Genomic DNA, 22,500 nt, shown 5'->3' with positions numbered 1-22,500 from the left:
GTTATATAAATAGGAACTCCTTACTGCACAGCAATTTCTCAGGCAAAGAAATATTAATCTCTCGTCCTTTACCAGACCATATTTTATGCCAGAAATCACTCAGGCTGAATTTGAAGCAAGTTATATAAATAGGGAATCCTTACTGCACAACAATTTCTCAGGCAAAGAAATATTAATCTCTCGTCTTTTACCAGACCAAATTTTCTTATGCCAGAAATCACTCAGGCTGAATTTGAAGCAAGTTGTATAAATAGGGAGTCCTTACTGCACGACAATTTCTCTGGCAAATGATTCTTAATCTCTCACCCTCTACAAGAAGCTCTTTAATATATATACTCCTTCCTCTAGACCAGTGGCTCTTAACTTGGGGTACCTGTGGGGGTACGACACCTTAAACCTGGGGCTACGAGACATGATAGCCAGCAAGGTTTGTATCACTAATCCCTTTCATAAGTTTGTATTGTATTTATATTGGATGGGGGTACGAGAAAATTTTCTGAGGTATCAAAGGGTACGGTCACTGAAAAAGGTCAAGAACTATTTCCCTAGAGATCGCCATCAACCTCACATATTGTCGAGTTCCTAGACCACAGTTTCACATCCCCAAAACACCCACTTTTAAAGTGAAGAAGAGACTGAGACTGATGCTCTTATAAGCCATCATCTATCCAGATACTATCAGCCTCCGATCACAGACTGTGAAGTCCCTCCTTTACCGAAAGAAGCCAATTATATATGAGTTTTTTTATAAGGAGCCATTATCTTTCAGCGGCGTTTCCCGACCGCAGTTCCGCATCCATAAAACATTTAACCTCAGACCTCGTAACCGGGAGCTGGTGAAGAGCGTAACTGTGACCTCACAGCTGGAACAGGTTACGGAAGACAGTGCCCGTACCCCTACCCCGACCCTAGGACCGCCCACCACCTCGCCTACCCGCCCCCAAAAGCCGAAAGCACCAAGCGAGACCCCAGTCACGCATGACTTGCCATTGCAAGCAAGTGGTAATACCCTGCCTGCCTGCGTGCGTGCTGCTTCATGCCCACCCCCCTTGGGTATTCGGTGCCCATCTTTGAGATGCTTTTAAGAATTGTCAGATTAATGTCCGGGCAGCCAAGCATGAAGGATGCTTGAAAGCATGCAGGGTGCATTTAAGTATGGTTTTAATATTTTACATTTTTTGTACGCGTTTTCGAATTGAGTGCTTTTATTGCATTATTATTGGACAGCTTTATTCTTTAGGGACTGTACCTTTTATTTTTACGAGATCATTTTGATTTATAGTATTAATGGAAGACTAATTGAGATGTTGATATATATATATATATATATATATATATATATATATATATATATATATATATATATATATATATATATATATATATATATATATATAAATATATATTTATATATAAATATATATATATATATATATATATATATATATATATATACATATATATATATATGTACACATACACACGTTACACATGTGTGTATGTGCGTGTGTGAGCATGCAAGCAAACACGTGTACATTAAGAAAAACATGTTTGTGTCAGTATTGTCAAAATTAATATTATTCCACAGACCTGTTTCTGTGTTTATGCATACCATACATTATATTATATTTATGTTCTTGAAAAGCATTATGTATGTATATTTGTGCTTGAGTGTGCATGTGTGTGTAACTAGACACACACACACACTTCAACATTTCCAGGCGAATTTGAAGGGTAGTTCGCGCCCACGTGTTTTAATTTTTTTTTTTAATATAAACACTCAGATCAAACTGGTTCTATCTTCGGCAGAATACGTAATGTAGTTTTTCTTTCCCTCCTTAATTTAAATGGAAATGAAAATTCATTGGCTCCCGTTCTCTTCCTTCATTTATATGCCATGGTAGCTTATCTCTCTCTCTCTCTCTCTCTCTCTCTCTCTCTCTCTCTCTCTCTGACTGAATAATGAATGATCTCTTTGTTTGAGTTCAGAGATTCTCTGTGTTCTCGATCGAAATAAGAAATCAAGATTCCCTCTCTCGAATTAATTGAAACAAGATTCTCTCTCTCTCTCTCTCTCTCTCTCTCTCTCTCTCTTAAGAAATCTCTCAAGATTATCTCTCTCTCAATTAAAACCATCTCTCTCTCTCTCTCTCTCTCTTTCAGGTTAATCCAGTTGTATAAACCCTCTTAGATTTTTCATTTCTAAAGCCGAAGATTTTATTATTATTATTATTATTATTATTATTATTATTATTATTATTATTATTATTATTATTATAGCAAAAATAATAATAGTAAGTAGAGTTTCAAAATTTCCTCTCAACAGATGCACACCTTACTTGACAAAACCCGAACAATTATTCATTTCCACTGCATTTATCTCCCCTGAGAGATATATTATTCGCAAAAGCGAATTATGACGATTTATGGCAAAGCATATGTCATTTATGCATTATTAATCGAAAGAATTGCCTATTCTCGTTGGTGAGAATGTCAGAATGCATTTGGCCCACTTCCCGTTTTTCTTAATGGTTGCTTCCTGTATCCCGTTTTCTCTAATGGGTTCTTCCTGAATCCCGTTTTCTTTACGGTTAATTTAAGGGGTGACTATGACATTATGGTCGATCAGTTTTATGTAGCGTTATATGCGAATGGATTTGCTTATAACTTACTTTCTCTGTTGTATTTCTGTCCTCACAGGCATCTGTCTTTCATTGATGGTTACCCATCCAAATGCTGAACAAAGCCAAATCGACATGCCATCATTCTAACAAATCATCATTTCCTTCGAAATGAATTTATTTACGTGTTTGAGAACAAGAATACAATGGAATATATTTTAAAATATGCAAACGAAAACGTTCGTCAGATCAAATATGCAAATTTCAATTCCTTGATGATTATACATTGGACTGAAATTGGTTTTTTTTTAAGATTGAACGTTCAGTTTCCTGTGACTTTCAATATGCTAATGAATTATTTGTATGCAAATGCAGATTTTTTTTCCTTTAACCGGTTTTGAGTTTTGTGTTTATGAAAGTTTTTGTGCATTGTTGCATAATTTTATAATATATATATATATATATACATGTGTGTGAATGTGTGTATGTATGTATGTATATATATATATGTGTGTGTGTCTGTGTCTGTGTTAGAGAGAGAGAGAGAGAGAGAGAGAGAGAGAGAGAGAGAGAGAGAGAGAGAGAAGAGAGAAGGCATTTGTTACACCCATATCTGCTAAAAAAAAAAAATCTATACCCAACGATCAACTAACGCCAAGGCACCCCAGTCACATACTGACTTCGAATTTTTGCCATTGTCTCTCTCTCTCTCTCTCTCTCTCTCTCTCTCTCTCTCTCTCTGAGAGCTGTCGATTACTTAGAGGATTTATGGGGTTCCTGGCCCGTATTTTGCGGGTCCTAGTGCCACAGTTGATTCTGCCTGTCAGGAGAATTTTATCTCTCTCTCTCTCTCTCTCTCTCTCTCTCTCTCTCTCTCTCTCTCTCTCTCTCCCTCAATCTGATGTTTGTGTTTCAGGTTTTAGATATTCAGAGTCTTTTATTATCTTGTAGTGGGTAGAGAGACAGAGAGAGAGAGAGAATGATTTGCAAACAACCAAACGTCTCTCTCTCTCTCTCTCTCTCTCTCTCTCTCTCTCTCTCTCTCTCTCTCTCTCTCTCTCTCTCTCTCTCTCAATCTGTTTGTGTTTCAGGTTTTAGATATTCAGAGTCTTTTATCATCTTGCAGTGGGTAGAGAGAGAGAGAGAGAGAGAGAGAGAGAGAGAGAGAGAGAGAGAGAGAGAGAATGATATGCAAACAACCAAACGCCCATACATTTACTTCATCATTTTTCCTTCCAAAGAAAATCCACTGATAGCTAATCAATACTAAGACTACCTACAGCCTCCTTGATGACGTCACTAACACCCTATGACGTCACAGCCAAGGATCCCAGAATCAGACAGTGAAACTCCTCCCGCACGAGATATAGGGACAATTCATCATCAGGGCGTATAATTGGACTTTCTTCATCCACTCTGATTACCTGCCGGCATATGGCTGTAGGGGAAAAATCCCTAGAAAGGGAGGGGAGATTATTTAGGACAGATGACAGAGAGGGAAAACTTGCTGGGACAAAATAGGGAGAGATTTAGGAGATGGGAGAGTGTTGATTGTATTTGTTAGGGGGAAGTGTTTGGCCCGTGTGGGGATTTTTCTGTGTGTTTTTTTTTTTATTTATTTGCTGTTGTAAGTATATGTTTTTTGTTTTATTTAGGATCGTAGTCGACTTAAAAATGGTTGATTTATGTATTATCTGTATAGATATACACATACACACATGTATATATATATATATATATATATATATATATATATATATATATATATATATATATATATATATATATATATATATATGACTGTCTGTGTGTATACATGCACACTAGATATACATATAATATATATATATATATATATATATATATATATATATATATATATATATATATCCTCTTTTGACAGGCATATTAGCATAGCCTCAGATAGGTATATCAATTTCAACTGTATTTACAAATCTGAATCGAATTTTCTAACCAAAAAGCTAGGAAAAAAATACATATAAAAAACTTATCAAAAGTATTTTCTCCCCGTTCTGTAAACACGCCAGAAAAAAAATCACATCAGTTGTTTTCCGCCTGCCCTAAATGGGCCTTGCTAAACGACCCCCTCCTTTTCAAAAGTCCAGCAATTTCCTGGAATCGGTGACCGCCCCTGAGCGACGCCTCTTCCAGCGAACTGAGAGACCTTCCAGTTCAGTTGAGGTCCTTTATCAAGTGGGGGTCGTTCCAGTTTCGTGCCTGGACGCACTCGTGAAAGAGAAGGAAGGCTTTAGGCTTCCTGGATTTCCGCGAACTGGAATGTGCCAGGTCGGTTGCCCGTCTGAACGAGCCCTTTTGTCATTAACCCGGACTTTCCAGATGGCACCTCGATGGGATGCTGTCGTGTAGGCCTTCTGGAAACGGCTCTCTTCCAGGCTTCCAGCCCTAAGCCTTCGCGGGCTATATACGGTTCCTCTCCCACTTCCATAATCCCCATTCCATTCTCCTTCCCCCCTCTATTTCTCCCATTCCATTCTGCCACACCTTCATCTGACAGATCTGGAAGGTCTGGGTGAGTCTCAAAATTTTGCCCAATTTTGTAGGGGTGTCAGTGTGTGTGCTTTTAACATTACGTAAGTGACGAATATCTCTCTCTCTCTCTCTCTCTCTCTCTCTCTCTCTCTCTCTCTCTCTCTCTCTCTCTCTCTCTCTCTCTCTCTCTCTCTTCAAGAAGGCATTATGTAAGGCCAACAGTAGAATTAGGAAACTGCCTCTTGTCTAGAAATCTCCAGAGCTTTTAAATAAACTGATTTTGTACTTTTGGGAATTCTATTTTTTTTTAAGAAGCGTTGAATCAGAACAGAACGATTTTATTGCAGAATCTGTAGCACTGCTATAAACACACACACATACATACATACTACATTCATGCACCATACATACATACATATATATATATATATATATATATATATATATATATATATATATATATATATATATATATATATATATATATATATATATATATATATATGCGTGTGTGTGTGTATATATATATAATAGTTCATACAAGTTGTGTCTTCACAAGTTGTGTCTTCGTACGAATTCGCCCAAAGTCAACAATTTCCTCGACATGGGCTGTGTACGAAACTCCCGAAAGTTAAGTAGTTTTTTTTTAAGACAAACACCGGCACAAGATAGACGGGATCTTATGTTTTATAGCGGTGAAATTATATCTTTTTTTTTAGTTTTTTTTCTAGCCGAGGAAAAAAAAAAACCTCTCCAAGTCGTTATAAGGAAGCATGGTGAAGTTTCTGATAGACATTGTGCTTCATAAGGGTCTGAGAAGTTTTGGTGAAGTTTTGGAGGCCTGAAGTTGCCAAGGAAGTTTTGCTGCAAAGATTTGAGGCTATGTTTTTTATTAGAGTTTTATGTTCTGGCGATTTTAAAAGGTTTTCATTCATAAGCAGAAAATGTTTTATTGTTTTTGATATTGCAATAAACATCTTCGTTTATTTATATATATATATATATATATATATATATATATATATATATATATATATATATATGTGTGTGTGTGTGTGTACATACATATAGATATATATAACTGTATCACGAAGATATGGAACGTGGTAAATGTATAAATAAAGGTAAATGCTACGAAGAAGAGAGATTATTTTTATATATATATATATATATATATATATATTGTATGTATGTATATATATATTTATATATATATATATTTATATATATATGTATATTGTATGCATGTATTATGTATATACTGTATATATGTGTGTGTGTAACTTTATCTTTATACAGTCCTCGAAATAAAACCTCTAGATACAACACTGCCCAAGTAAAATCTCTGAAGCCTCTAAAGTAATTGACATCCCTGCCACACACACACACACACACACACACACACACACACACACACACACACACACAACCTCAAACTCCCCTCGACACAGAACACTTCTCTTCTAAGTGAAATGTGGCGTGGAATCACCCGTAGAGTTTAACAAAAGCCGTGTGACAGATTACAGAAGACCATGTTGTTTCAAACGCTACCATTTTTCTCTTTCCGTCTCATTCTTTTTTCCCCCCTTATTTCCCATCAACCCCTCCCTCTTCCCACTCCCCTTGGTTTCCCCCTTGTTCCCTCCCCTCCCCCTCTATTTTTTTTTTACCCTCTGCTAAGATAATTGGCACCATCGACTTGTTAACAAATGGCCCGGACTGAATTTCATTTCTCCTTGCAAGAATTAATTATCCCTCCGACAGCGGCGTTATACTACGTCAGGTGTTTTTTTTGAACGGTTGATTACGGAGAGAGAGAGAGAGAGAGAGAGAGAGAGAGAGAGAGAGAGAGAGAGAGAGAGAGAGAGCATTTTGCGTCTGTGCTTTTGTAAAGAGAGAGAGAGAGAGAAAATGTCTGCATTTTTGCTCTTGTGTATAGAGAGAGAGAGAAGATCACCGCTTGTTTGCTTTTGGAGAGAGAGAGAGAGAGAGAGAAGATGCTTGCTTGTGTGCTTTTGTGTAGAGAGAGAAAGATGCGTTTTTATTTTTGTAGAGACAGATAGACAGACAAACAAACAAACAGGGAGAATATGCCTACTATTGTAGAGAGAGAGAGAGAGAGAGAGCACACAACGTCACCACAAAGAAACAAGCTTTATTTTTGTGTTTCAAACCTCGTACAAATTACGTACAGTCCCCATACGAACAGGTTATATAATTCCAAACTAATCGACATGTAAAGCATCTGAGCCAACCAGCACCTGCCAACTTTAACGCAAGACTTAGTATCACCCGACAAGAAACAACATCTCGCAGTACCTCTACTTAAAATCATTCCAAAAACACTCAAAATAAATCACTTCGCTTAGAATATAGTTAGAACTAAACATTCTCAACATTCGTTCATGTTCCCCAACATTCAGAATGCCCTTGTTAAGCGTCTAGTATATATATCATTTTTGTCCCTTAAAGCCGGAGGAGTTTGGGATATATGGTCGAACTAAACTCGTTTATAAACGGGTTTTCCGACCTAACTTGAACTTTCCCGTCCCCATATAATATAATTCCGAGTGTCGTCCATATGTTTCCGAGGGGTTCCAGATATGTTCTCATGTTGTGTCATCATTTTGTTGGTAACATGTTGTGAATTATTTTTGTTTTTGTTTATTGAGGGATTCGTCTCGTGGTGTTCCAGATATAATCCGTGTTGTGTCGTCGATTTGTTAGCAACATGTTGTGAACTGTTTTTGTTTTTGTTTACTTAGGTTTTCGTCTTGTGTCATTCCAGATATGTTCCGTGTTGTGTCGGTGATTTGTTGGCAATATGTTGTGAACTATTTTTATTTTTGTTTACTTAGGTTTTCGTCTCGTGGCGTTCCAGATATGTTCCGTGTTCCATCTTTTGTTGTCGTTTTGTTGGTGACATGTTGTGAATTACTTTTTTTGGTTACTGAGGGATTCGTCTCGTGTCGTTCCAGACATGTTCCGTGTTTTGTCTTCGCTTTGTTGGCGACATGTGGTGAACTATTTGTCCTCTTTTGTTTATTAATGTTTTTGTTTTCATTGTATTTGTTTGTATGAATTTCCATATTACGTTTCTTTGGCGTTCCAGATATGTTCCGTGTCCGGTCTTTCGCTTTGTTGGCGACATATAGTGAACTGTTTGTGTTTTTGTTTACTAATGTGTTTTGTTTTGTTTTGTTGTATGGTTGTTTTTGTATTTATCTTTATTTATTTGGAAGAGGGATAGGTGACTGTAATAGTATTTGAAGAACTTATTTACTTTAAAATTTTTTGGTTTTTGTTTTTGTTTATCTCCTATAAATGATTGTTTGCTTTGGAGGTGTAGGGCTCAGGATTGTTTTAAATTGTTTGTTTATTGATCTGTTTAGACACACATACATACAGACATTGTATATTTATATATATATATATATATATATATATATATATATATATATATATATATATATACAGTATATATACATACGTGTGTGTGTATATTTATTTATATACATATACATATATATATATATATATATATATATATATATATATATATATATATATATATATATATATATATATATATATATTTATTTATTTATTTTAGAGAGAGAGAGAGAGAGAGAGAGAGAGAGAGAGAGAGAGAGAGAGAGAGAGAGAGAGAGAGAGAGAGAGAGAGAGATCTGTTTGTTGACAAGGTATGACCGATGTAAATATGGAACAAACCTTACAAAAAGGCTTTATACCTCACTACACAGCCACGCAACCATACATAGACAGCCTTCGCTTTGCAAAACGGGGAAATACGACATAAAAACATAGAGAGAGAGAGAAGCAGAAGTGTAAGATCATATCGCCTTCCCCTTTTCCATAGTAACTGCGGGAGGTAAGACGCCCCGACATGGGCGTTGTGGGACGGAGAGAGAGAGAGAGAGAGAGAGAGAGAGAGAGAGAGAGAGAGAGAGAGAGAGAAGAGAGAGAGGTTGGGAAATAGAAAGCGACAGAGAGAAGGAGAGGAAGAAAGAGAGAGAGGGAGAGACAGACAAACAGACAGAGAGGGAGACAGAAAGAGAGAAAGACAGACAAAGAGAGAGAGAGAGAGAGAGAGAGCGCGAGAGAGACAGAGACAGAGAGAGGGCGAGACTGTAAGACAGACAGACAGACTGGCTCAGAGAGAGAGAGAGAGAGAGAGAGAGAGAGACAGAACAGAGTGGGAGGGGGAAGTGAGAGAGAGAGAGAGAGAGAGAGAGAGAGAGAGAACCCTTGAACAATAAGGGCATCACCCCCTGCGCCGTGTAAAAAAAAGGGGCGCTCTCGTGGGCACCGCCGATCTGTGGGAGAGATTGACCCAAAAGGGCATCGCGGAGAAAGGCAGGAGAGAGAGAGAGATATAAGAGATAATTCAGATAATAAGAAGAACTATGTAAAGAGGCAAGGGGTGGGAGGGGTGGGGATGCCCTCCGCCGATGATTAATAGTGATGGAGGACATGACCTGAGGTCATCAGGTGCCCCTTGAGAAGAAGAAGAAGAAGAAGAAGAAGAAGAAGGAGGAGTAGAAAAGGTGTTTGCTTTTGAGTAGGGCGAAAGAAAACAGATCTCTGGGTAGTTTCTATGCCCGTCTGGTAGGGAGAGGGGAGGGAGGGGCACTTGTAGATGGGTATCTTCAAGAGGGGAGGGGTATGTAACGCTGGGCATGGTCGTGGAATTACAATTGGCAACAAAGTTGATGGGCAGTGTTTATATTCATGTGCTGGGCTGCATGCCGGAGTATGGTAGTTCTGGGGTGTGTATATATATATATATATATATATATATATATATATATATATATATATATATATATATATATATATAATTATAGATACATATTTATGTATATATGCATAACAATAAGCCAAACTCAATGTATTATGTAACAAAGTATACAAACAAACAAACGATGAAAAAAACGCTCTAACAATACGCAAACAAAATTAATCCACTTCCTGGTGAACCGACTGCCATTTCAGCACTGAACGAAAACTAATGAAAAATGTTTCTTCGGCTCAATCGAGTTTTCTGTACAGCTGCTACAGCTTATAATCAAGGCCACCGAAAATAGATCTATCTTTCGGTGGTCTCGGTATCATGCTGTATGAGCCGAGACCCGTGAAACTTTAACCACTGGCAGGTGGTGGCCTTTCTTATATCGTTGCCAGAAGCACGATTACGGCTAACTTTAACCTTAAATAAAATAAAATCTGCTGGGGCTAGAGGGCTGCAATTTGGTATGTTTGAGGCTGGAGGGTGGATGATCAACATAGCAATTTGCAGTCCTCAGGCCTCAGTAGTTTTTAAGGTCTGAAGGCGGACAGAAAAAGTGCGGACAGAAAAAAATACGGACAGAATAAGTCCGGGCAGAATAAAGTGCGGACGGACAGACAAAGCTGGCACAATAGCTTTCTTTTACGGAAAACTAAAAAAAACAATCTAAAATGATCTCAAAGTCAAAATCTTCCCATAACCACTATTACGTAAGCTCCTGCAATCCTTGGCTTCCCTTATTTGTCTCCCCACGTCTTCCCAGAGTGTATGGGAAGTCTCCTCTCCTGTTCATTAAGATAGGAAGATCCTAGCAGGCTTGCTTGGGACATTAAGATAGGAAGATCCTTGCAGGCTCACCTAGGATCCTCCTCATTTCATGGTCCTGAACGCTGGAGGATTCCCGAATTAGGATTTTCAGGAGCTTATCCTCACTGGGAAAGGTGTAGCGGTTTTGATTACGAAGAAAATTTATTTTGCATTTTATTTAATTTCATAGTTTTTTTAACCTTTTGAGTGGGTTTTTCAACTTCATTGTTATCCGGGTGTATTTTATATTTTTTTTTATATTTTAGTTATATTTTGAACTATTCTTGTCATTTAATTTTTTATGGTTTTTTCAACAGTTTTGTTAAAGTTAATGTTTTATTTCATTCATGTTTTTAAACTGTTTTGACTTTTTCATTTTATATTTTGAGACTTATCTGTCTTGTATTTTTCATAATTTTACTTATTTTAAAACCTTATCAAAATTATATTAAGAAATCTGTGATTGTAGAGGCTTTATTTTAAGGTTCATTTCGTTATGGAAACTATTACTACTACTACTACTGCTACCACTAATAATAATAATAATAATAATAATAATAATAATAATAATAATAATAATAATAATAATAATAATAAGTATTTAATACGTAACACACTAAAGTCATGAACATCTCAGATTTTAACGAAACGTATACTAAAATATTCGTTATATTATTATACACGAAAGTGAATAATAATAAAAAAAAAAAAGAAGGAAGAGACAGAATAGATTATCTCCATTTTTGAAACAAGGAAAAAATAAACAAACAACGCAAAAAAAAAAAAAAAAAACGAAACTAGAGAGTTAGGGCACCAAGAAGTTACGAAGGGTCAATTTCTCAATGGTATAACACTATTTTATAACCTTTATGGTCGACCCACCAAAAATTCCTTCTAAAAAAAAAACGTGAAATATCATTTCAAAGTTTCCAACATGTCCCTGAATTTTAATTTGTTCAGGTTACAGGAACATATAAATTTTTTTTCAGGATGTGTGGGTGTACATGGGAAGAGAGAGAGAGAGAGAGAGAGAGAGAGAGAGAGAGCAGGTCTAATTTATAGGCGAGTCGAATCATATATTGTGTTATTTTTTAATAACGAGAGATGGTGTTAGAGGGAGAAATTTAATTTCAAGTATTTTTTTTTTTTTGGCAATCATCTTTGAGACTCCTTTATCTATTTTTTTATGGAGAGAGAGAGAGAGAGAGAGAGAGAGAGAGAGAGAGAGAGAGAGAGAGATCCGATTTAAAGCAATCTGAAAATATTCTGTATTATGGAACTTTTTTTTATATATTTTTCTTTTCTTTTCAGGTACGTTCTCTTCTGCATTTAACCGAGGTTTTCAGAAGTGTTTGAGGTAAAGTACAAGAGTTATAAGCAGATGTATATACAGCTTATATATATGTATATGTATATGTATATGTATATGTATATATATATATATATATATATATATATATATATATATATATATATAATATATATATATATAATATATATATATATATATATATATATATATATATATATATATATATATATATATATATATATATGTGTGTGTGTGTGTGTGTGTGTGTGTGTGTGTGTGTTTGTATATATATATATACTCTAAAATTTCCATTTTGATTTAAAATGCATATTATCCACAATGTAAAACTTCCACACTTCAAGATGAATGGCCACCATTATTCATCATGAATAAAACCCGTGTAAATGCAGGTAATTGGTGTGGGATGGAGATAAGGGTTGGGAGGGGAGGGGGGGTAGGAAGGGAGGGGGGTTGAAGGAGCCGGAGACACTGATGAATTCCAGCCAGTTGTTAAAAGTCCCTCGATTTATGTCCTTCGGTTCCTCCCATTCAGCATCACTCGTCCATCTTTTCCCTACTTTTTATCTCCCATTTCTACCTTTCCTCATACCCCCCCCACCCCCTTCCTCTCCTCCCTCCCTCCCCTCCCACCTTCGTACTCCCTCCCTCCGTTCGCTGTCCCTCTTCTGTTCTTTATGAGCGTTAATCCCCAATTCTTTACCTCCTTAATTTTATCAATCATCTGGGGACCTCACTCTTGGCAGGATCTCTTGAGGCGGAGGATGCTGGGTCCTGTCTTTTAGCAGTCTTCCAGGCATCTCCTGGAAGGACCTCCTGCTACTCTAGCGCCTCCTCTCCTCCCCACCTCCGCTTTTACCCCCTGCTACTTATTCCAGGACTCCTTCACCTTTCCAGAATCTTTCCAGAACCTTTCCAGAGGCCTTCATCTCTGAGCCGTCGGTGTTTTCATCCTATTTCCTCATTTCTGTCTTTGCTTCCATATTCTTCTTACATTTTATTCCTCCCCACCCCCCTTTTACCCCTGCAACCTATTCCAGGACTCCTTCACCTTTCCAGAAGCTTTCTTCTCTGATTCATCAGTGTTTTCATCCTATTTCCTCATTTCTGTCTTTGATTCCCTATTCTTCTTACATTTTATTCCTCCCCACCCCCTTCGTTTTTACCCCCTGCTACCTATTCCAGGACTCCTTCACCTTTCCAGAACCTTTCCAGAAGCTTTCCAGAACCCTTCTTCTCTGAGTCGTCAGTGTTTACATCCTTTTTCCTCCTTTCAATCTGTAATTCCCTATTCTTAAATTTCATTCCTACCCCCTTTGCTTTTACCCCCTGCTACCTCTTCCAGGACTCCTTCACCTTTCCAGAAGCTTTCCAGTACCATTCTTCTCTGAGTCGTCATTGTTTTCATCCTATTTCCTCATTTCTGTCTTTGATTCTCTATTCTTCTCCCATTTCTACCTTCCCCTGTGCATTCCTCCTTATTCTTGCTTCCTTATTCTTTCTATCCCTCTTCTCTTCCCCTCCCCCTTCCCCTCTTCCTACCCCCCTCTCCCTAACCTTTCTCAGCTCATCTTCAACCAGCTGTTTTGCCTCCTTCTAATTAGAGAACCATTGTTTTCCTCCTCTTATTCTCTTCCAGCACCAGCTCGTAAGTTCCCCCTCCCCTCTTCCCCTCCCCTCCACTCCCCTCCAATTCCCCTCCCCTCCCCTTCCCCTTCTCCTTCCTTTATGGCTTAACTCATGGATAGCTTCCTCTTCCTACTGCTACTTTTCCTAAGGAGACGAATCTCATTAGTTTCATTCCTGTTCCAAGTCATCCTCCACCCCCTTCACACCCCCTCCCCTCCCTCCCTCCCTTTGTCCTCCTTTTTTCTTCATCATCACCCATTCTTAAGCTTTCCAGCCCCTTCCTAACTCTCCCCTTCCCCTTATCCTTACTTACCCCTCCTTACACTTTGTCTCATCTCTCAGCCGTTCCCTCCCCTCCCCTTCAACGTTTCCCCTACTTCTTTTTACCCCTTCCCACCCCTCCCTTAACTTATTCCATACCTTCCTTCCCCTTCCTATAACCCCCCTCCTCACCTTCCCATCTCTTACCTAACCGTTCCAGCCCATCTCCAACAAAAACAAACAACAAAAACAACAACACGAATCCTTTGGCCCTTCGCCTCGGCCGATAGATAGTCTCTCTCTCTCTCTCTCTCTCTCTCTCTCTCTCTCTCTCTCTCTCTCTCTCTCTCGAGGAGGGAAAGAGAGAGCGATACGCCAAGCTATAACAATTGCCGTGGCTCCCGGAGGCCATGGTGATGATAGGCAGATTATAAACCTCTCGCCCGAGACAAAAGGCTGAAGCTCTTGGTTGGCTGTGGCTCTCTTGGCTTTCCAGAGAGAGAGAGAGAGAGAGAGAGAGAGAGAGAGAGAGAGAGAGAGAGGTGGGAGGGAGGGAGATGTTAACAGTGTTGAATGCTTCTGATGAATTTGTTGGAGAGAGAGAGAGAGAGAGAGAAGACTGTTGATTGTTTCTGATGATTTCGTTGAAGAGAGAGAGAGAGAAGATTGTTGATTGTTTCTGATGATTTCGTTGAGGAGAGAGAGAGACAGAGACAGAGAGAGGGGCGGGAAGGGAAGGACAAACAGACACGTGTTCTAAATATGCTTAATGCTTCTAATAACTTCAAGAGAGTGCGGAAATTCTCTCTCTCTCTCTCTCTCTCAAAAAGTAAAATTGCATGCTCTAGTAACTAGTTTATAATGGGGTATTTGAGCACACCAAGAGATTGAATTTCTGTACCGATTTTGACAACCGCAATTAGAAGGCGAGACAACAAGAAATAATTTCCTCAAACCCAACGCGAAATTAACTTAAATTTAAGAAGCCTGCTCGACTTATGCTAATGAGGCGTCTGGCTGCGTCAATGAATAGCTTTGTTGTGGGTTCACGCTTAAGGACGCGTCGCCGAAAGAGGCTATATGCTTTACTTCCAAGAAAACGATTCTTCTTTCCGTTTTGTGTTGACGATCTTTTGGTGTGTAATTACGAGACGTGTCGTGTGAAATGAAGTTAGAGGCTGATTGAAGATAACAGTTTAATTATTGGGGATTATGATTTTGTGAATTTATGAATTGTTAGTATGAGTTTAATTTGTTTTCTTTTTACAGTTTCTGCTATTCAGTAATATCCTGCCGGCTTTAAGTAAAGATGATAAAGCTGGGAGTTTTATATAGGGGAGGTCAAGATAAAGCTACCATCTTGAAGGTCGAATAAAGCCCTTACGTTAATAGAGTTTGGGGGTCAAATATCCCCATTCAAACCTCTCCCCCCCTCAAGGATTGCAAGAACTTTTCTAGTGGCTTTGCGTAAAGATTATAAAGCTGGGAATTATATGTAGGGAGGTTTGAGTCAAGATAAAGCTGCCATCTTTAAGGTTGAATAAAGCCATTAAGTTAATAGGGTTGGGGGTCAAATATCCCCATTGAAACCTCTTCCCCCCCTTAAATGTTGCAGATACCTTCTTAGTGGCTTTACGGAAAGATTATAAAGCTGGGAATTACACATAGGGGAGATTTGAGTCAGAATAAAACTACCATCTTTAAGGCCGAATAAAGCCCTTTCGTTAATAGTATTGGGGGGGTCAAATATCCCCATTCAGACCCCCCCCTCAAGGGTTGCAAATACTTTCCTAGTGGCTTTTATAAAGCTGGGAATTGTATATAGAGCATGTTTGGGTCAGAATAAAGCTACCTTCTTGAGGGTCGAATAAAGCACTTTGGTTAACAGTGTCTTGGGTCAAATATCCTCTTCCCCCCCACTACCCAAAGGGTAGTAAAACCGTTTGGGTATCCACTGAAGAAAACTGAAGATTCATGGCCGACTCACAATATTGCCATTGTAATTGAAAATAACCATTAGCCTATAAGGAAACAGCTTATCGAATTTCACCCTTTTAGAAGCCAGTAGAATGAATTGTAAATTGTATGGGCGTGGGTATCTCTTTGCTTTTATGGTGGGGCAAATTTTATTGATGGTCGTTGGGTAGGATGGGTCCTTGGTGGGTATTTTGGGGTCTGGGGGCGGGTTTGGTTTAGTCAGTGGGTGAACCAGTGGAAGTGTGGCCAGATTTCCTGGGAAGTTGATTTGTACTGGAGAGTAAAATACAGAAAAAAATACCCTGAACTTTATTGTATTATGAAATTAGATCAGCTGAAGTACTTTCCACTTTTCGTGCAAAGAGAAAGACACTCATTTTTTCAAAAAGTTCTTTTTTTAATAATTCCAGTATTTTGATATTTATTAATTTCACAAAATTCAAATTTCCTTTGAACATTTCATGCAAGGGGAGAGAGAGAGAGAGAGAGAGAGAGAGAGAGAGAGAGAGAGAGAGAGAGAGAGAGACCCTAATTTCACAGAACACATTGCCTTAAATCCTTCAAACAACAGACCATTTGTCCTCAAGAATTGGCCGCTGACATCATTACCCAGAAAGTGACTTCACAGAAGTCCCCGCAGAAGCCCAGGGAAGTCCATAAAGTCCCCAGAAGTCGAGAGAATTCCATCAAGTCCCCAGAAGTCCATCAAGTCCCCAGAAGTCCAGAGAAGCCCAAAGAAGTCCCTTGAAGTAATTGAGAGAGACACTGGTCAGGGTACATTGTCATCTATTTGGCGGAAGTTAATAATGTCCATTTAGACTACCAAAGGACTTTTCTCTCTTAAGCATGCAAAAAGACTCTCTTGGACGACGTCGATGGTACGACATGTACAAATGGGAATGCATCGACGGGAATGCTCCTGGAAATTTGGGAATTTTTAGGAATTTGGGATCGAATGGGTCCCATTCTTTGTCTTGAAGTACAGACAGTGGTTTTTTTTTTTTTTTGACCAGTGAAGGATGGTTTGAAATGTAATTAGTGTTTAATTTTAGTTTTTTTTTTATTTATTGACGAAGGAATATGAGGGAAGATGGGTGGGTATTTTTGGTCGGTATTTTGGGTATCTTGGCTGTCTTCACGTTGGTCTCTCTCTCTCTCTCTCTCTCTCTCTCTCTCTCTCTCTCTCTCTCTCTCTCTCTCTCTAAAACTGATTGCTACTTTCGTTACCATTACCCCAACAACACATCTTCCTCCCCCTTTTCCTCCCTCCCCTTCACCTCCCCCCCCCCTCCCCTCCCCTCCTCCCCTACCCTACCCTCCCCTTCCCCCTTCCATCTAGATTAAAACCGGCGGTGAAATTCAGCAATTCGTGACTGGTCACTCAACCCACCCCCAAAATCGACTGACCTCACGTACTACTCTATAAAATCGCATCTCTCTCTCTCTCTCTCTCTCTCTCTCTCTCTCTCTCTCTCTCTCTCTCTCTCTCTCTCTCTCTCTCTGATTCATCACAGCCCGGGAAACGATAAGGAGGGTGGTGTAAAGAAGGAGGGGGAGGGATAGGGGAAGGGGGACGGGAGCAACCAAGAAGAAGAGAATGATAAAGAAGAAGAAGAAGAAGAAGAAGAAGAAGAAGGAGGGTGGGTAAAGTAGGCTGAAGAGGAGGAGGAGGAGGAGGGGGAGAGGGAGCGACTAAGGAGAAGGGAATGATAAAGAAGAAGAAGAAGGAGGAGGAGGGAAAGGAGGAAGATGGAGAAAAAAAAAAAAAAAAGAGAGAGACCGAAGAGAATTGAACGAATGTAATCAGGATATTGGTCCCGGACCATTTTCGAATCGTTGATTTAAAAAGGCTTCGGTTTTATATGGGTAAGGAGAGAGAGAGAGAGAGAGAGAGAGAGAGAGAGAGAGAGAGAGAGAGAGAGAGAGAGAGAGAGAAGGAAGAAGAAGAAGACAGAATAATGACAGACGCAAGACATTTTGAAATTCTGAACATATTTTATAAATATTGAAACATCAGACATTTTAAAGTATATTTTTATCCATAAAATATTTTTATCTATAAAATATATTTATAAAATATTTTTTATCTATAAGATATTTTTTAACTATAAAATATTTTTATCTAAAATATTTTTGTCTATAAAATATATTTTTTCTATAAAATATTTTTTATCTATAAACTATTTTTATCTATAAATATGTTCTAATTGTTAAAGATAAGGAAGGCTCGTTTACATTTTATTATTTCTCAAGTCTGATTAACGAGATATTTGTAATAAGATGAATGCGTTTATTAATTATATTATTATAACTGTATAAAACGTAAAATTATAATATTATAATTATTTTTTATAAAACAATTTTCAAAGTAAATTTTTATCATTATTTTTATAAAAAAAATTCTAAAATAAATTTTTATATTTTTTTATAAAAAAAATTCTAAAATAAATGTTTATATTTTTTATAGAAAATGTTTAATAAATTTTTATATTTTCTATAAAGAGATTTTTAAATGAATTTTTAAAATTATTTTTTATAAAAAAAATTTAAATAAATTTTTATCATATAGGTGAACGTTTATTTTGTTACAAGAAAGGGTGACTGACCCACATCAGTCGATTAACTACCAGATAGACTTATTTACATAGTGGGTCAGCGAACTGAATTGGAACTTCAATTTGCGAATTCCTTAATGGACTTTACATAAAGTTGCGTCAAAAAGCTACGTAAGTTACGTAACAGATAACATTCACTGTATATTATTAAAACTTTATACAGCTTTACAGTGAATCTCTCTCTCTCTCTCTCTCTCTCTCTCTCTCTCTCTCTCTCTCTCTCTCTCTCTCTCTCACACACACACACACACACACACACACACACACACACACACACTCTCTCACTCATATATAACCTACACCTTTCACGCTCGGTTTGCGCTCTCTCTCTCTCTCTCTCTCTCTCTCTCTCTCTCTCTCTCTCTCTCTCTCTCTCTCTCTCTCTGTATACACTTTTGCATTAAAGATATTAGAAATTCAGGCCCCTCAACCCCCCCCCTCCCATTCCCTAAAATGGAGGGGGAGGGATATAGATAAAAATATTTTTCTCAGGTCCTTCCACCCCTACCCCCACCCCCACCCCCACTCCCTAAAATGGGGCGGGGGCGGGGGTGGAAGTGACCTTACAGATACTTTTCTCAGGATTGATTAAAAAAGGGAAAACTTTTTCCTTCTATTAAATTACTCAGAAATAATATAACCTGTGATGAAAAAATTTTTTTATATTGAAAAATTGATTAAAAGAAGAAGCGAGGAGTTTTATGGCTCTCGTTAGGCCTAGGGGGTTTTTAACTCTCTCTCTCTCTCTCTCTCTCTCTCTCTCTCTCTCTCTCTCTCTCTCTCTCTCTCTCTCTCTCTCTCTCTCTCTCTCTCTCTAATTCGGTTGGAAATATATTCGGTTCGTATCTGTCGAATGTTAATGGATTCGTTGATTAGTTTAAGGTTATCTCTCTCTCTCTCTCTCTCTCTCTCTCTCTCTCTCTCTCTCTCTCTCTTCTTCTCTTCCTCTTCTTTTTTCTTCTTCTTCTTCTTCTTCTTCTTCTCTTTATATATATATATATATATATATATATATATATATATATATATATATATATATATATATATACATCTACATATATAATGTATACATATACGTATATATAAACGTATGGAGTTTCCCGTTTCCACTTTGGGTGGGATTAACTTGAACTGCCAGTCCAGCTCTAAAGTTCTGGAATCAATCCGCGTGATAGATTAAATGACCCATTTTGGGGGGAGGGAGATGGGAAGGGGGTTTTCACGTCCAACTGATATCAATCAAGAAAAAGCTTAGGTCAATTTTTTCTTTTGGCAAGGTCGTTTTTATCTGACCCCTCTATGTCAATAAAGAGATAATTAGGTCAAAGGTCAGTTCGTGTTGGCCAGCTGTTCCAATTTTGGGGTTATTTGAACCACATGAGAACATAGAAAATGGGAAATGAGATTATTAAATATTATAATGTCTCATATTTTTATTATTTGTAATTTTTTTAAGTTTTTTTTTATTTTCTGTATAGTCTCAGCCTCGTAATGATATTAAAAGTAGCGTTGCCAGTGCCGTCGGCCTCTCCGAAAAAAAGAAAATGGGCAGTGAGAGTATTAGACATCACAATGTGGTATTGTGCCATAGATTTTGACTATTTATAAATTTTTATATATTTTTTGGTCTGGTATCAACATCGTAAGGGCGCTAAGAATTGCGTTGCCAGTGCCGTCGACCTCTTGGGAAAACAAAAACGGGATAATGAGGCCATTAGATATTAGAATGTGAGAATGTTTATAATTTTATGTATATATTTTTTGGTGCGGTCTCATTTTCATAAAAGAATTACGAATAACGTTTCCAGTACCGTCGGCCTCTCCTGGAAACAAAATAGTTTTGGGATATAATTATAATAAAAAATTATTAAATACAAGAAATAAAATAAACAATATGATTTGAGAAAAATTTCATGACTACTAAACTCTGCGGAGGAACCCGCCACATTTCACTTCACTTCAGCCGACAGACTCGTATCCATGGATGATGACCTCATGGATAGTTTTTGCCCGGCCTGACCCTCCCTCACCTATGATTGGGATTTCGTGCTGACAGATTACCCTGCCAGTCACGCCAGGGTAACCGACAACAGTCTTGACAAACAACGAGGTCACGACAGGAAGTCTTGTTTGTTTGTTTGTTGTTTGTTTGTTGTATTCTTTGCTTGCGAGAGAAAGTGTTTTTTGCGAATTTTAATAAGTTTTTAGTTTTCTGTAAAAGAAAACTATTGCGCCGGCTTTGTCTGCCCGTCCGCACTTTATTCTGTCCGCAATTTTTCTGTCCCCCCTCAGATCTTAAAACCTACTGAGGCTAGAGGGCTGCAAATTGGTATGTTGATCATCCACCGTCCAGTCATCAAACATACCAAATTGCAGCCCTCTAGCCTCAGTAGTTTTTATTTTATTTAAGGTTAAAGTTAGCCATAATCGTGCTTCTGGCAACGATATAGGAAAGGCCACCACCGTTGGTTAAAGTTTCATGGGCCGCGGCTCATACAGCATTATACCGAGACCACCGAAAGATAGATCCATTTTCGGTGGCCTTGATTATATGCTGTAGCGGCTGTACAGAAAACTCGACTGCGCCGAATTTTCTTCGGCGCAATTTTTACTTGTTTTTATTTGGTCGCACTTGAATCATTGGGTGGTAATTTCGTTTGTGCGTTTGTTGTTTTAAGAGAAATTTCTGTTTAAAAATTTTTTTTAATTTAATGGTTTTAAAATATTGAAAGGAAATTTCAAATATTGTTTAAAAACAAATTTTTTATTTAGTTTGATTTTTTCCAAATATAACAAATATTTTCCGGTTTTAAAATATTGAAAGGTAATATTTTTTCAAATATTTTCATTAAAAACTGCAAAAAAATTACTTTTTTCGTTTGTTTGATTTTTCTGCATCCAAATATGACAAATATTTTCCAATTTGAAGAAATGTATTGTGTACACACGAAAATCAAAATTTATTTTACTACATTTTGCCTTTATGAAAAAAAATTAAACCAGAACTTTAGCAATTTTGTAAAGCTATAATTTTATTATTTTCAAAATAAACAAATGTAACCAGTTACAGCAAATTATAATAGCCTCGTGAAAATAACTCGCATAAAAGCACAAGAAACTTCCTAAGCCTTTTTAAGCTTTCTTAAGCTTTCCATTTCGAGGTTGGAAGCTGAGAGGGCCTGCTTAAATGATAGAGTTTTAAGTTTCTACAAAGTTCGTCAGTAACAGTTGAACTTTGACAGTCAAAATTGTCAAATTTTTTAACATTTTTTAAAGGTCATCGTACCAGGCAGCTGAAATTTTATCAGCAGACTCATTATTATTATTATTATTATTATTATTATTATTATTATTATTATTATTGGAGCAACAAATCCACAGTTATCTATGTGTACAAATATATTTTTAGAAATAAAGAAATATTATTATTATTATTATTATTATTATTATTATTATTATTATTATTATTATTATTATTATTATTATTGCAGCATCAAATCGATTATGTATGTGTAAAAATATATTTGAAAATAAAGTATTATTATTATTATTATTATTATTATTATTATTATTATTATTATTATTATTATAACCCCAAAAGATTTTTATAGAACGAGAGGTTTAAACTGAATGACGTATAGTTGAAGAAGTTGGACAGCTATGTGGGAAGAGACCAACTGGAACTAGTGAAAAGAAAGCTTCTTAGTTCTGCTGACAATGTGCCGCCCTAGGAGCACCGTAGACGGTACTCACCCACTGTGCTTGGTGAGAAAAAAAAATGCATATTTTTTTGACATTGAGAAATCACAATTCATTTGCTATAATAATAATAATAATAATAATAAATTTAAGATTGTATATGTATATACATACATAGAGAGAGAGAGAGAGAGAGAGAGAGAGAGAGAGAGAGAGAGAGAGAAACTATCAACCACGTTG

The 22,500-nt window shown here is 37.3% G+C and overlaps 1 protein-coding gene across 4 annotated transcripts in view; it reads left to right on the top strand.

Moving 5' to 3' along the window:
- The window catches only part of LOC136852956 (monocarboxylate transporter 10-like), a 530,164-nt gene that overhangs the window by 443,149 nt on the left and 64,515 nt on the right, over positions 1 to 22,500 (top strand). The gene's annotated exons all lie outside the window — the stretch shown is intronic.

Source organism: Macrobrachium rosenbergii, chromosome 26 (genome assembly GCF_040412425.1).
Source record: "Macrobrachium rosenbergii isolate ZJJX-2024 chromosome 26, ASM4041242v1, whole genome shotgun sequence".
Lineage (NCBI taxonomy): Eukaryota > Metazoa > Arthropoda > Malacostraca > Decapoda > Palaemonidae > Macrobrachium > Macrobrachium rosenbergii.
The sequence above is the reverse complement of the archived record's forward strand: the minus strand, read 5'-3'. Positions and strand labels throughout refer to the sequence as shown.